Genomic DNA, 15,068 nt, shown 5'->3' on the forward strand with positions numbered 1-15,068 from the left:
TCCCATCTGTCAGTCTATTTTCTGATAATCTCATAAAGGAATGTGCAGTGATAATAAATATTTCTATAAAAATCAGAACATTCTAATGCAAGCAAGTGAACTGATATAAATGCCCCAAGGTAGATATACAAAGGTCTCTCTTTAACTCTGAATGTGAGTGTTTCTGTTCACTTTATAAATAATGAAAACTCACCTGTCCTGTGAAATGAGGATGTCCACAATCAGGGGCACCCTAAGCTTTCCTTTCCTGCTCTTTGGACACCATGCCTATCTCACATCATGAGTACTTGGGACATATCAGCACACAAACCTAAGCAAAACTGCATCAGCGCTAGTTTAATGATGGTGATAGCTTTTCTTTTATCAAGTTAGCGTGATGCCATAAACAGGGTCTTAGTGTTTCCCATCATTTCATATACATTGATTGACATGAATCCCCTCATTCCCATCTGGAGTGGGAGGATTTTGTTTTGAATGTTGTCACGGCTTATTAATGTAGAAGCACAGTTTTGCCTTAATTAGATTGGGCTTTCGTAAAATTAGGAGCCTGCCAACAAACATATATACTGTCATCCCAGCACATGCAAGATCACATAACCAAATACATGTTAAAGGCGCCTGAGGAGCATTTCCCTGATGGAGAAGGGAAAAGCTGCGGGCAGGGTGTATAGCCAGTCAAGAGCCATTAGGGCAAGGAGATGAGCAGCCAAAGTGTTCATGAAGAAGCAAAGTCGCTGCCATTTGTTAAGGGAAGTGTCCCACCTGCTCGGACAGAGTGGAAAAGTGGTGAGGCAGTGCCAGAGGCAGTCACAGAAATGTCACGTGCTCTGTCTAGTGTTGGGCTTAGAAAAGCATTTACTAAAATGTTCACAGAGATTTTGGGGGTACTTGGACTTCCATTTGTGTCACACTTTCAATGTGTCATCATTGCATGTTCTGCCTTCACAAGAGGGGAAAATGATGAAGTTTTTTTTTTGCATTTCAGGGGGAAAGATTATTGCTTTTTTTCTTCTCTCTTAGTGTATAGACGGCAGCTATACACATGCACTGGTTGAGAGTATAGAATATGAAGAATATGGAAGAATGTGGAGAATATTAAATTTATAGCTCCTTTTGCTGAGTCAACTTTCCCTCACACTTTATTATAAAACACTTAAAGCATATGCATGAGTTCCTTTTTTTCCCTTTTATTAAAGTTGAAGGTGAATGCCTGTACACCTGCCACCTAGACTGCACACTTCCATAGGCTTGTTCTTATTTCAGCCCACCTATCCATTTATCATCTTTCCTTAGAGGAGATGGACACACCCCAGAGTAAATTTTAGACATCAATATCCTATTTGATACCAATTTTAAGCCATCCCCAAATTCCTTTCACACATACATACTGAATACTAGCCCAGAACCCGCCAGGAGGCTGGTATATATTTAATCTAATTTTCAACTCTAGACATTACTTCTGCTCCAAACATGTCCCAAACAAGCAGCCTATTCAAGGAACAATGCTCTCCAAACCTCATCCTGGTTCTTTCTATATACCCAGAACTATGCATTGTGTTCACTAAAGACAACAGAAACTGCTTGTGGGGTCATCAGGTCCCTTGTATTCAAAAGCTAACCATGGAACTTAAGGAATGGACTGTGTAGGATCCTTATTCATGTCTGGTGATGGAGACTGACTCAGCCTGGTTGTTGGGGAGGCAACAAGGAGAAGTAGAATTTCCTAGCACGGAAAAGCTAAGAATTGATGGAGATATGGTTTCTCCACTCAGTTTTTAGTCCTCAGGAGCCCTAGCTTTTATCAACCATCCCCTCTGTGTTTCTCCAATGTGGGTTGAGTACTCTTAAGTGTTTTCTAGAATAGCAAACAGTGTATATTGTCAAACAGAAACTTCCATTATAGGCACCTATGGATACACTATTTATTGCCAGTTAGTTCAATACAGATCCTAACAATTCAAGCAATAAGGAGTTACAAATGCAAAGACGTCTTAGTTTCTAGTTCTGTAAGTGCTTTGCCCAAGAAGATACCATTCTCCCAGGTCCAGTTTGACTATTTGTATGTAATAAACCCAAGGAAGAGAGAAACCCATTTCCCTCTGGTCAAAGGGTGGGTCTGGCATCAGTCCCCAGGAATGTGCCTGCTGCCCATTTGCAGGGAGAGTGAATTACAGATTAAACAGAGGGACTTACCATGTGGAAAGGTAGAACAGTGGGACAAACAGAGATACCACCGCTTCCCTCTTGCCTGGCTCTGCTTATCAGTGGACTGTACTCGCTCAGGTTAGTTGGCCCCTCCCTCTGAGAACTGAACCACCTGCAGTGGGCATGCTCAGTAGCTTCAAGTGAACTCTGCCTAGACATTAGAAATTACGGTCCTTCCTCCCTCACGGTCATTTCTGGGCTTAAACCTTCTCTGGAAACTCCCTGAGTCACCTGCCCCGCCTCCGAGGCGACTCATCTGAACAACATGCCTCTTTCAGGCCTGCTGTGTTGGGGCGGCCAGGCTCTGCCACAGAAAAACTCTGGCCCCGCTCGGAAATGCTGCCTCATGCGGTTATGGGTACATGTCATAAAATTAGGTTTTCTCGGGTGACTGTCCTCCTGTGATAAACTCAGCTCTCCCTCCCCCGCCCCTTTTGTAGTGAATAGCATTGTAACATACATCGACAAATCAAAAGGTCTTCCTGTGCAGCAAGCCTCCCAAATGTCGCAGCGTTCTTAGTAGATTGCGCGGGAATTCTTTCATCTAAAAGTCTGTCGTAAATCACATCGCGCAGGTATTTATGTCAACTCTACCGCTTTTAGTCTCTGCCAGGGTTTACATAAGGGTTGAATTTATTGCTGCCTTATCAGTGTCTTACAGCTGAACTCCAATGATAGCATGGTGAGTCTCAACTCAGGTTTTAGAATTCCATATCTGAGATTAAGACGTGACAAAAATCTTGAAAATTTTGGTGAGGAAAACTTCAGTTTTGTCAATGTTCTAAAAGAGCATATAACATTTGGAGGTGGGAAGATCTCTTATAAAGCAAAAAGTTCTCAATAAATTATGAAGAGACAAGGAAGCATTCCTTAACCTCTTTAACCCGCCCCCCCAAACACTTTGGCTAAGGTCTGTTTTGTGGGTTCTTGCTTTTTTTTTTACCTACAAGTGAAAAATTTTTGTATAGTTTTGCATAGCATTTGCTATATGTCAGGCACTAGAGACATTCACACATAAATCATGAGATCTTTAAAACACCTCTATTAGGTAGGTGTAATGATTTATCCATTGTACATGTGGGGAAACTGAGTCACAGAAAACGCATTGTTCAAAGTCACAGAACTAACAGTGAACAGAGAACTGAGATTCACACACAGAAGGCCAGCCCGAGGACATATCATTTAAAAACTGTCTTTCACTGAAAGTTAACAGCTTTTGCTTAGAATTCTGTCATGACTGAGGCTCCCATTGGCTAAGTAACAGATGAACAACTAAAGCAAACTTTGGGTGCTGCTATGACTTGGGAAAGTATAACAAAAGTATCTGTCCTATCAGAAAAACATGAACACTTCTGAGGCTGGAGCTGGGCTCCAGCACCAATTGTTTTCAAATTTAGCAGATAGTTCAAATCAAAGCACCCGGGCTGAGGACCACTGATCCAGAACTTCCTTCCCCAAGTCTTAGAACGGAGAACTGTAAATCCAGCAACAGAAGGTGCTAAATGTCCAGTGTCATTGTGAGCAGTGTCGTCTTCCTGTCACTACGGATCTGGCTCTAGTTTGGGGTCCTAAAGAAGTAATCCGAGATGAGCACAGAGCCAGTGAGGATGGTGTGAAGTCACACTAAGAATACAGAAGAACACAGACAATAACAACAAGAACTCATCAACAGAACCTCCTCAAAGATTTGTCTACAGCACAACATTTTGAGATGCAGGAGTAAAGCCATTGCCAGGAAACAGAGCCCCAGAAAATCAACAACTGAAATATAGATTTAAGCTGGGTGTGGTGACACATGACTTTAATCCCAGCACTCAGAAGGCAGAGTTAGGTGGGTCTCTGTGAGTTCTCGGCCAGACTATTCTCCATAGCAAGTTCCAGGAATTTTAAAAACTGGAAAACAGGGCTGGAAGACTGTAGTCAAGAGGGTAATCTGACTGTGTTAAGGCCCACATTGTGTTTAGGAGAATAATAATGGAAATATGGACTAATTTTAGAAATTGTGGTGGTTTGAATAAGAGTGGTTCCCATAGGCTTATATATTTGTATGCTCGATCCCTAGTTGAAGAACTGTTTGGAAGGATTAGGAGGTGTGGTCTTGTTGGAGGAATTGGGTCATTGGGAGTCCGCTTTGAGGTTCCAAAAGCCCACCCAGGCTCAACGTCCCTCTCTCTCTTCCTGCTGCCTGTGGATCAGGATACACAGCTCTCGGCTCCAGGGCCATGGCTGCCTGCCTGTGTGCTGCAATGCTCCCTGCCATAATGATAACGGCCTAACCCTCTGAAACTGTTAGTCATGGTGTCTCTTCACAGCAACAGAGCAGTGACAAAGACAGATGTTGTTAGACAGTAGTCCGAACTGATATGTGCTTGTGTAAGAAGATGCAGGAACCCAGAACAGAAGCATGCGGCATAAAAGACTGTGATAAATACGGAGTTTTATGAATTGCATAGAGTCAGGAACCTAGAGAAGGAGTCACGCCTGTGTGGAAAACGGCCTTTTGTATGACACAGGAGGCACTGGAAAGAGGTGGATAAAGAAGACAAGAATGAAATTAATAATGTAGCAGGTGTGCATTGGCACTTACCTTTAATCACAGCACTCGTGAGGCAGAAGCAGGGGCCAGAGGGCTTTTGTAAAGATGAGGCCAGCCTAACGTGTATGCATATATATGTGTGTGTATAATACATGTCTACACATACACACACACATAATCACCTAGTTACCTATATGGGAACGTATTAGATGTTCACCTTGCCTCACAAGTGTAAACAAAATCCTGACGCTTAAAGATTGAAATGTCCATATCAAATCTTTTTCAAAAAATATTCAAGGGAAAACTAAGAAAATGGCTTTAATACTTAGGGGTAAGGAATAACTTCTTTAAAATCACACAAAACCAAATGTAATAAAATTCTTACTCTGAAATTTGACAGCATTAACTAACATTTTAAATGTCTGGCCAGGGCAATGGCTCATTGAGTAAAAGCGATTGTTGCCAAGCCTGACTACCTGAGTTTGATCTCTCGGACCCACACGCTAAAAAGGGAGAGCCAACTCCCACAAGTTCGCCCTCTGAGCTCCACATGCCTGCTGTGGCAGGTGCATACCCCTTCCCTCCAAGCACACACAGGTAAATAAGCATAATTTAAAAGATTGTTAAATGCCTACATGAAAAAAGATACCAAAACGAAAGTAGGAAGTCATTTATTAAGAGAATAAACTTTGCAAAGCATGTAGTTGACATGAGACTAGACCCTAAAAATAGATAAGAACTCTCTACAAATCAACGCAAAAAAAAAAAAAAAAAAAATTCTGTGAAAACAGAGTAAAAGGATGTTGAAAATGTTCAACTGGTGAAGTTGAAAATAGGGGCAATAAATGAAATATTTCTTGAGACTAGATAAATGAATTGTAATTGGACTGAACAGCAGTTCAGTAGGTGGACCCACTGTCCAAAAGTGACAAATACGTACTAAGAACAGAACAATGCACAATAAAAGAAAAAAAAAATAGACGCTATTAAAAAACTAAGCGATATTATATTCATATTATATATGCTAATTCATATTATATAGCTACTATATGCTATTTCATAAGTACCCATAGATGAAGCAAAAGTATAAAAACATGACTGTGAAGGCTGGATGCTACTTTTAAAACAGGCATTCCTCTGCAGAGAGAAGGAAAGACAAAGACTCAAAAAGGGGCTAAAGCAGAATATAATTATTTCTTTTTCATTTATTTAGCAGGTGTCAAAGTGCTACTATTAAGTATAGGAAGCAAGAATGAAAATATTTGTTATATTATTAAATTAAGTATATATTGAATTTGTATTTATTATCTATTTTTGAGATAGAGTCTCACTATGAGGCCCCAGGTGGTCTTGAATTCATAGTCATCATGCTTCTACCTCCATATTACTGGACTACTAGATTTCATGGTGTTATATTTAATAGAAGGACACAGGAAAGAAAGGTCAGATAGAATACATATCTAAGAACTAGGGAAATGATACTGAAGTTACCAAACCAAGAACTAGATGACCACACCTACCCACTTCACAACATTATAGTGTGTCTCAACCTAAGCTCTGAGAAGTGGCCCTTGTTTCATCCCACACGCACTGGCAAAATGTATGAATGAAAGATGTCACTCGAAAATTGAAATGCTCATCCTTGGCTTAATACCTTGCTTGGTATTGCACAGGAAGTTTTAATTTTTCACATACTTGACTTGTAGGGAGTTTGGACTACAGTCCTCATGGGACTCTTCCAGTTCTGATTTCCTTGGAACACTGTCTCTCAACTGGGCCTCCGTTGTAGTCCCTCAAGTTACTTGTTGGACTGTCCTAGGAGTTATTCCACCTCAGAAACTGTAACTTATTCTCTAACTGGGTGACATTCAAAATTGGGAGGGGCACCATTTTGAAAACTGAGGTAAAACTGATCATATTTAAGCCTTAAGCCAAGACTGAGGATATCCATGAAGGTGATGCACATCACTTTAGAAGGAGCCCCATTCAAAATGGGGTCAGCCCATAGCACCCACTCTTTTGTTCAGCAGTCTTCAGGGACCTTTGTGCTGCACAGCAATAAAGTAAATTTCCATGACCTGAATGACTATGTTCTTCAAAAATTCATCTGCAGATAGCCTAGGCACTGAAGCAGTGGTTCTCAACCTTTGGGTCTTGACCCACTGGGGTTGCAGGTCAGATATCCCGCATATCAGATGTTATATTAATTCATAACAATAGCAAAATTACAGTAATGATGTAGCAACAAAATGACGTTATGGTTGGAGGTCACCATAACATGAGGAACCGTATTGAAGAATCCCAGCATTAGGAAAGTTGAGAACCACTGTGCTAAAAGTGTGGTATTAAGGGGTAGGGTCTTTGGGAGGCATTTATGCATGAGAGTTCTCTCATACATAGGATTATCATGAAAGTGGCTAAGGGAACCTCTTTGCCCTTTCTACCACAGGAGCACACAGTAGGAAGTCAGCAATCTACAACCTGAACCATGACTCTTACCCAAACCTAGTCGTGTGGATACCCTGATCTTGGACTCTACAACCTCCAGACTATGAGGTGCAGATTTCTGTTGTTTACAACTGCACAGTTAAGGTATTTTGTTAGAGGAGTCAAAAATAGACTGGATAGCCTTGAAGACCCAGTGATGATGAGACTATGGCCTACTCCTTAACCACAACCTGCCACTCTCCATTTTGTCTGTCAAGCTGGTCTTTGGGACCCCAGTTCAAGCCTGCTTTGCATGTTTTCAATCTATTGCTTCTTCAACTGGAAATCTTTAGCCCCTTCCCCATGCCGAATTTTGCTCACCAGGCTCCGCCTCAGGTTTCCATTTCATATTTTGGGGTGGGACCTTGAGCTTTAGAAGCTGCTGCAAGGGTTCCAGGGTACAGTTAGAGTAGAGGACCAGCTCTGTCCTAAACCTCAGCTCCCCAGAGACCAAATATCTGTCTAAAGAGACCCTCTCCCCTCTATTTTCTAATTCAGCTTCTTGATTATCTCCTTTAGAGATATGGTACATCGTTAATTTGTTTCCTTTGTGATTGTTCACTTCCAAAGAGTGATGGCGCTGCAAGCCTGGTCTGGTAGCCTCTTCTGCAGAGTGGGAAGTTAGTTAGAAATGCAAATTCTCAGGCCCCACTCTGGGCCTTCCTGGGGATTCTGAGGTGCACTGATGTCTGAGAAGCAATGCAGTGAATAGAAGCTTTAGGAATACAAGACTGTGTTGTTCACACATTGCTTGCTTGCCCAGTAGCAGAGCCCAGATGTGGAGTAACAGCCCAGCAGACCTTTGATGGACAGATGAGTGCTAGCACATCTTTTTTTTTTTTTTTTTTTTTTTTTTTGGTTTTTCGAGACAGGGTTTCTCTATGTAGCTTTGCACCTTTCCTGGAACTCACTTGGTAGCCCAGGCTGGCCTCGAACTCACAGAGATCCGCCTGCCTCTGAGTGCTAGTACATCTTAAGCATATTTCTTTCATTAAAGCTCACGTGTAGACAGAGGGCTAAATGCAGGGAGTAAAACAAGCCAAGAACACTAAACACAACCTTTACTTTTCTCAAAATTTACGCATAAAACATCTTTCTGCACAGTATGAGCATTTGAAAATCTTTGTGCATTATTAGAACATCTACTTTTCCATTTTGCTTCCAGTAAATTCTATAAATTGGCATACCTAAAAATACTTCTCACATGACAAAGTATCATCCTATTATTTCTAGTTAGAACTGTAAAATTATCTATGGTGTCTAAGGTCAGATGTTTGGGATGTTGGATCCATTGCTTTTTGTCTTTTCCCTTTAAAATTCTAGAATCATATTATGAGGGACAGCATCAGCAAACACTTGGGCTAGTTCTGTAGCTTTACCTAGCTGCTAGCGAGGACTTGGGTCAAGATACTTTATGATGAAATGAGGAGGTTGAGCCTGGATCCTAGTACCCTTTGCTAGGGGGACATGAGCTCACCACTGTGGGTTTACAGAGCTTAGGCATCTGAACATCTGATATATTCATCCTCACATAGTCCCAAGTGCTTTTGTGCTTCATTCCTACAAATTTCTGCAGTTTCTTTATCAACACGTTGTTGGGAAAGGCCAATAAAAGGCAGATTTCTCAGTAACCACTTAGGTCATCATTTGGTCCCGTGCCTGGATGTTCCTGCCTGAAGGAGGCTGGAGTTTTTACTGTGGTAACACAGCAGGAGACCTTGGGGGAGGGGAGGGATGAGGATTAGAGGTACTTAATCAGCTCATCTCTGCCTCTGAATTCTGGGGCAAAGACACACAATGGACGAGAGGAACCCACCCTTTCAGTCTCCCATCCCAAGGACACAGGAAGCATGTCCCTGGAGTTAGCACTCTGGAAACAGGGAAATTCATGGTGGTCATGACAGAAGCAGGTGTGGCTACTGATTCCTTGTTTTGATAAGCATGACCATCTTTTGTGAAGAATTCTCCTCAACTCCAGGAGACAGTCCTAGCTGTTTCTTTCATGTGGAACTTCTCTTTCTAGAATGTTGCATAACTCAGAAAAACCCCAGGCTCTGAGAACTGACAGATTTGTGATCATATCCCAATTCCAATATTTAATAACTGTGTGGCTGCGAGCATGTTATCTACTCTTAGACTTAGTTCACTTAGCTATAAAATGCACAATGGCTTATGTGTTAGGTATTATGGTTTAGAATGAAAATGTCTCCCACAGCTCATAGGCTTGAACAATGTGGTTCTCACTGGTGGAGTGGTTCTGGGCAGTTGTGGTACCTTTAGGAGGTAGGGCCTAGCTGGAGGAAGCAGGTTCCTGGTGTATGTGGGTAGGTTTTCTGGGATATATACGAACCCCAATTCCATCCAGAGTGTTTTTGCTTCCTGATCTGCTGAGACATGAGCCATAGCCTCACATTCCTATTGCCAGGGACAAGAGTTGGCCCCATCACCATGCCTTCTCCACCATAATGGGTTACATTCCATTAAAGGATGATCCAAAATAAGCCCTGCTTCCCTTCAGCTGTTCTGTAGTGCAGTGATAGGGGAAGCAGCTAATGCAGGCAGTCCGTATCCTTCAGAGTTATTACACGATTTAATAACTGTATCTCAGGCTCAGCAGTGTTAACTGCCAATATCACGTTCTTCTTGGGCTTCTAGGAAGTGTCTATATCTTCTTAAGAAACTGTGTTGGGGGTTGGAAGGAAGGAGACCAACTTCCCCCCATGTCTGGTATGTACCTGTGCTGTGCTGGCTGCTTTGTAATTCTACCTTTCTATGCACACCAGTCCAGTAGGAAAATCCCTGCTAGCACTGGCATCACTAGATGGAGAAACCAACGGGAGTTTAAGGGACTTACAAAGAAGCATTAAGCATGGGAAAAAAAGCCAACCAATATGAAGCAATAAATGCAGGTTTTTGTCATTACACTGTGGTATCTCTCAGGGATAAAGTGAGAATCTGCCAGGTATAATGTTATAGTGTGTCGAAGGTAATTCTGGGGAGCAGAAAAAAGTGTAATTTTGATAATCTGCAAAGACAGGTGTGTATATACAAAGGTAGGTAGGCATGCATATACAACATTGCGGCGGGAGCAGGGCAGGGGTGTTACTTACTAAGTCACTGTCAAGAGGCAAACTTTAAATGTATCCTCAAGAAAGGAATTGGTATTGGAAATCTTAAATAAGTGTGTGTGTGTGTGTGTGTGTGTGTGTGTGTGTGTTCCCACTTGGTCACTTTCTGATAGTTTTATCAATGGAAAATCATCAATGCTTTTGGTGATCTTTTCTATAAGACAGTAAGGAAAAAAGGGGAAAATGAGACAAGAACAACTGAAATGTCCGATTGTACCATCCTAAAGGGGGAGAGAGGGAAATAGAAATAAGAGGGAAACGTATCAGAAATCTCCACCACATGAAAATGTTTAAGATAAATTATGGATGCCACCTAATTGTTTAAAATGGCCCATCACTACAAATGACATTATAACTTAGATATTAGTCAAGCTATTTTAAATTAAAATACAGCGAGGAATGGCTTTATACACTATAATAGCACAGAAAATTATACTTATAAAATATGTATTTAAACTGGTGAAATTCTAGAATGTGTAAATGTGTATATTGTCCCATAGGATTACAGAATTCTTTACTGTTTCATGTATCTAGACCTCCATTTTCTAAGAAGCTCTTCAATGAATATGTTTGACTTTTACAGTAAGAAAAAAAAAAAACCAATTCCGGAGAAATAGCTAATTGGTTAAGTTTCTTTTCTGAAATCATCACGTTGTTTCCCTTTAGGAACCCACACCCTGTAGCTTTGGGTAAACCATAGTGCCCTCCTTTAGTTTGGAAGATGGCAGCAGTAACAAAGTTAGGCTCTTTTCTGAGAATCCTGGGCCCAAGAGGCTCAGCATGGAGAGACTGTGGTATGAGTGACACCCAGGCCTGGCTGCTGGTAAGGTTGCGTACCTCCATTTCCTCAGCTGCTATGAGCTCCCTTCCCCTATGACTCTGCAACTCTCGCCCCGTCTCTCTTCCTGCTCTCTCTCCCCCCATGCACTGACCTCGGCCATCTCTTCATCCTGCCCCAAGCACTCCTGGGTAATTCTTTGGCTTTCCCCGTGACAACAAACGTACTCTCTCTCCCTGTCTTCTCACTGGGTACCACCAAAAGAAGTAACTATGTCTGTATCAAGAGAAGGGATGGCACATCCCCGGTCTTTGGTGCGTGGTTGGTGGTGGTGTACAGAGATGGTCTTGAGATGAAAAAAAAAATGGCTGTCTTCCTGAATCAGGGAGCAAAATTCCACACAGTAATGGGAAAACTGTGGAGCAGAATGTCAGTGTTGTAGCTTGGCTACATTATAGGTTAAACTAGTTTTTGTGGCACACTTGGGAACCCACTCACTATTTTAATATGCTCCAATAATGACTGTCAATTAACTTTGGGAACACAACCTGTCCCTAAGGTTTGGACTACACGAGCTTTGTTTCCTTTGCTTCATTAAAACAGTAAAATACAGTTTCAAGCAAAACAACTCCTTTTCCAAAGTCCCCCGTGTTGCCAAGTGGCACCTCTCAGCAGCAATGCTGCCCAACCCATGTCCCTGGGACCTTCGCCTGAGACCTGAAGCACTCCCCCCAGGAACCGTGGCTGCCCTGTCCCCCAGCTCTCTTCAGCGTCAAAGACAAAGAATTCAGCTTTTCTTTCTCTGAGGCAGATATCTCCCTCCCTTCTGACAGCTAGACTCGGAAAAGGGAACTCCCGAAGCCTCGATCTCAAAGGGCATCATAGACACAGCAGCTTCCTCCCCCCAGGGGCCACAACAGACGGGTGACAGTTCCCAAGGCGGTGAGAACTTGGCCATGACCCCCCTCTTCCCCAGTGCAGAAGACTAGCATGCTTGCCAGGGGACCCGAGAGAGCCATAAAGTCGGTGACTTACCATGTTGGTTGGAAAGAGCCGCTACGCCTGGCACTCTGTGACCCTGCAAACGCTGTGACTTTGGCAGTGAATGTGCAAGTTAGCTGTGAAGAGCATACTTCCTTTTCTGAGCCGTGTGGTCTAACCAGCCTTCACACGTTGATATGGAAGGCTCTATTTGCATTTTATCTCAGCCTGGGAACACCGTATGACTGGCCAGGTTTCTCTTTGTTATAGTTAATAACACAAGAGAAGGGATAGGGGAAGTTTTGAGGTCTGGAAGATTAACACCAAATTGAAAAAGTGTCTGGATACTGAATTCTCAGGCTATTAACCTGTTTGTATTTAAGAGCCTCTATTTTGGGATACATGTAAATGTATGTATCTATTATATATCTGCCTACATCTATCTGTCTGTCTAATATATTATATCTATCTATTAATCATCCATCCATCTATATCTATCAATCTATTGTTTGTCCATGTCTATCTATCCATCCATCCATCTATCTGTCTGTCTATCCATCCATTTATGAGGGGCCACACTAAAACCTTAGTAGTGATTGACTTGACTGGAGGTATAACAAGTAATTCTTGTTCTGTTCTACACTCTGTTTTTCAGGTTTTCAATTTTGAATACATACCAGATCAGGAAAAAAATAACTACAAAATTAAAAAAAAGGATAAAAGGACCCTGAGCATTTAATCAACAACTTTAATACATTAAAACCCATGCTGTGGAATTTAAATAGCAGCCCTATTCATTGAGCTTATCACAGAATGCCATTCATTTCATTCAGAAAACACAGTAAATGTTAAGTGATGTGTTTCTTAATTGTGGATTAACACTTGCTAACACCAAATGCTTCTGTCACTCACATCACTAAATAGATTCTGAACTAGCTATGGTTCAGGGGGTTTTATTTCATTCCCAGATCTCATCATTTCTAATCAGCCACTCCAAGTACATCCTAACACATGATGTAGCTCATTTGCGTGGAGAGCTTGCTACCAAAGGGAGTTCAAGGGCAAAGGTCATTTTCTGTTCCACAGCAAAAGAAAGGCTGCTGAATCTCGAGCTCTGGGCTACAGGCTTCTATCTCTTCTGTTAGGTTTTAGGGTGATTGTTTATTAAACCTAAGGTCACCAAGTTTCTGTACTGGACACTGAGCTAACTTTAGTCACTACCATGTGTATACAAAATAAGCCTTAAACAACAAATAGGTTCTCTGTGATTTCTTCCCTTTTATTGTTTTGATTTATTGAGACAGGATATATTCAGGGAACAGCCCTGGCTGTGCTGGAACTCTTTGTAGACCAGGCTGGCCTCCAATTCACAAGAGGTCCTCCTGACTCTGCCTCCTGGGTGTTGGGATTAAAGGTGTGCCATCATGACCAACTCTATTTCTTTCTTGATATGAAAATATTTCTAAGAGTCAATTTGTGAGCAGAAATGTAGATAGCACCATTGCTGAAGCAAAGGAGTCAGGTATGGCTGGGAACCCAGGCCAGGGATAGAATGGAGTCTGGTGAGTGCCCTGACATCTGTAGGCATTATAAAGAGGAGGGGAGCTTAAGGTGTGGTCCTAATTGAGGACGATGGTCAGCAACTGAAAACTGCGTGGTTTTTGACATCCTATAAACAACCCACAAATGAGAGAGGACACCCAGGACAAAGCAGAACTATGGAAAGCAGACTTTTAGACTTGACACATTTGGATCCAATGGCATTGGGGTGGAATCCTCCAGAAGTGCTCTGTTGGAATGGAATTTATCACAGTGCAGGTACTGATGAGGGTTGAAAATAATGGTCTTTAGCTAGACTTCACACCAGAGTCACTTGGGAAGCTTTTAAAACACACTACTATGCAGACTTCACCTCAGCCTCTACACCAGGCTCTCCTTGGTTGAAACCTAGACATCAGAATTTGTTTAAACATCCTAGGTGAGTTCAAAGTGTTTGAAGGCATTTCCCTACATGCTACAGGATGGTTTCTTTTTCGTCCCACCATACTCTTTATACCCAAATTGAATAAAGATGAAAGGATAATCAGAAATTTAACAGCCACTTGTTAAAAGTGTAGCCAGTTAGACTAGTGTCTGGCTGTGGGAACTTTCAGTCATCTGAATTCCATTTGAACCCGTGCTCGTCTCTAAATGAGGTAAATTTTTGTTGCGACCAAAGTTTTAAGGACGACACTTGGTCTGAGACAGAAAAGGTAAGTGGCTGTATTTCCTAACTCTATAAATCCAACATGTTCTTATTTTTATTTTGGAACTTAAGAAGATATGTGAAGCACTTCCACCTTGCAATGATGGGAAATACAACTATCATATTTCCTGTGAAGTCGGTTAAGTCCACTAGGCCCTGATTAATGTGAGGAGACAGGAAATGAACCAGTGCATCGATTTCATGGTGTCATCTTCAAAAGATAAAGCAAGCTGCATTTTCTCAGCCTGAGCTTTGAACCGATCCCTGTTTCTGGCAGGGAGGAGTTGCTTAGGGAATGCAAAGTGCTGATAATTCTTCAAATAGTGGGTCCGTGCGCTCTTTTCCCATTTGCATTGCAGGAAATGATTTTATTTTGCTCAGGCAAAGGAGAAATGAGCCTGCATCCCCAGGGGTCACCATACTGACGATGTGGAAATGGTGAGGCCTAGAGACACTGAGTTGTGCAAGGAAACCAGCTGCATGTGAAAGAACAAGTCAATTTACAAGTAGACGAAGGGATCACGCTTTTAAAACGTTGTTCATGTTTTATCAATTATGTCATCGAAGAAGCATGGTTGACAGTTCATGGAAGGTTGGGGAGAGGTATGATTTCTGATGGCATTTCATATTTCATAACCTGAATGATTAGCATCTTAAGAGAGCACACAGCTATTTCTATGTGCCCAACATTAATTTGCCTGGATGGAA

This window comes from Peromyscus leucopus, chromosome 11 (assembly GCF_004664715.2).
Source record: "Peromyscus leucopus breed LL Stock chromosome 11, UCI_PerLeu_2.1, whole genome shotgun sequence".
Taxonomy (NCBI): Eukaryota; Metazoa; Chordata; class Mammalia; order Rodentia; family Cricetidae; genus Peromyscus; species Peromyscus leucopus.